Raw genomic sequence first — 1,385 nt, forward strand, 5'->3', positions numbered from 1 at the left:
TACAACCTTACTTGCTGAAAGTGAAGAGGACTTAAAATACTTACTTTTGAAAATTAAAGAATACAACCTTCAGTATGGGTTGTGACACAATGTAAAGTAAACAAAATCATCAGAACTGGTCTAATAAATAACATCATGATGAATGGAGAAAAGATTGAAGTTGGCAAATAATTCATTTTGCTTTGATCCACCATCAACAATCATGGAAGCAGCAGTCAAGAAATCAAACGACATATTGTATTAGGAAAATCTGTTGCACAAGACTTCTGAAAAGTATTCAAGAGCAAAGATGCCAGTTTGAGGACTAAGGTATGCCTGACCAAAGCCATGTTATTTTCAATAGCCCTATGTATGTGTGTGTGTGTGAAAGTTGGACAATAAATAAGGAAGACCATAGAAGAATTGGTGTATTTGAGTTATGGTGTTGGAGAAGGATATTAAAAGTACCATTGACTGCAAAAAAAACAAACAAACAACTAAATCTGTGTTGGAAGCAGTACAGCCAGAATGCTCCTTAGAAGCCATGATGGAGAGATTTCCTGTCCTATATTTCCGGCATATTATCAGGAGGGACTAATCCCTGGAGAAGACCATCATACTTGGCTAAGTGGAGGGTCAGCGAAAAAGAGGAAGACCCCCCAATGAGATATCTGGTACAATGAGATGAGTGGCAGCAGCAGTGGGCTCAAGTGTAATGATACATCATTTATAAAAATCTGGTGTGACACTGTAGGATCAGCATTGGACTGTGAGCAACAAGGTTGACTGTTCAAATCTCCCAGTCATTCCTTGGAAACTTTTTACAGAATGAGTCAGAACCAACTAGATGCCACTTGACAACAAAAACATCATATATTCTTGAATTTTAATATAAATGAAAAAATATAATGCAATGTGTTTATAGTACAATATAATGTTCTTCAATATTTTTGTGACAACTAAACCTATTGACAAAAATCTCTTCCCCAAATTTTCAAAGTATCCAGTAGCAGACAATAGCAACCCCTGCCCATATCCCGATAATGTCCTCTCTTTTAGTAGGTCTAATGTTGTTCCGTGCCATGGAGTCGATTCAGACTCATATAGACCCAGCATAAAGTTTTCAAGGCTATAAATCTTTTGCAAGAGCAGAAAGCCTCATTTCTCACAGAGCAGCTGGTGGGATTGAAATGCCAACCTTGAAGTTCAAAGGCTAGTGTTCACCTTACAGAGTTATGGCATTCCCATTCAATGGGTCTATGTTGTTGTTGTTGTTAAGTGCCGTCGAGTCAGTTCCGACCCATAGCGACCCTGTACAGGGTTTCCAAGAGTGTAAATCTTTACGGGAGTAGAAAGCCTCATCTTTCTCCCGCGGAGCGGCTGGTAGTTTCGAACCGCTGACCTTA

At 38.9% G+C, this 1,385-nt stretch overlaps 1 pseudogene; it reads left to right on the forward strand.

Moving 5' to 3' along the window:
* The first annotated feature begins 913 nt into the window (after nucleotides 1-913).
* The window catches only part of LOC102821149, a 4,306-nt pseudogene continuing 3,834 nt past the window's right edge, over nucleotides 914-1,385 (forward strand).

This window comes from Chrysochloris asiatica, unplaced genomic scaffold, assembly GCF_000296735.1.
Source record: "Chrysochloris asiatica unplaced genomic scaffold, ChrAsi1.0 scaffold00051, whole genome shotgun sequence".
Classification (NCBI taxonomy): domain Eukaryota; kingdom Metazoa; phylum Chordata; class Mammalia; order Afrosoricida; family Chrysochloridae; genus Chrysochloris; species Chrysochloris asiatica.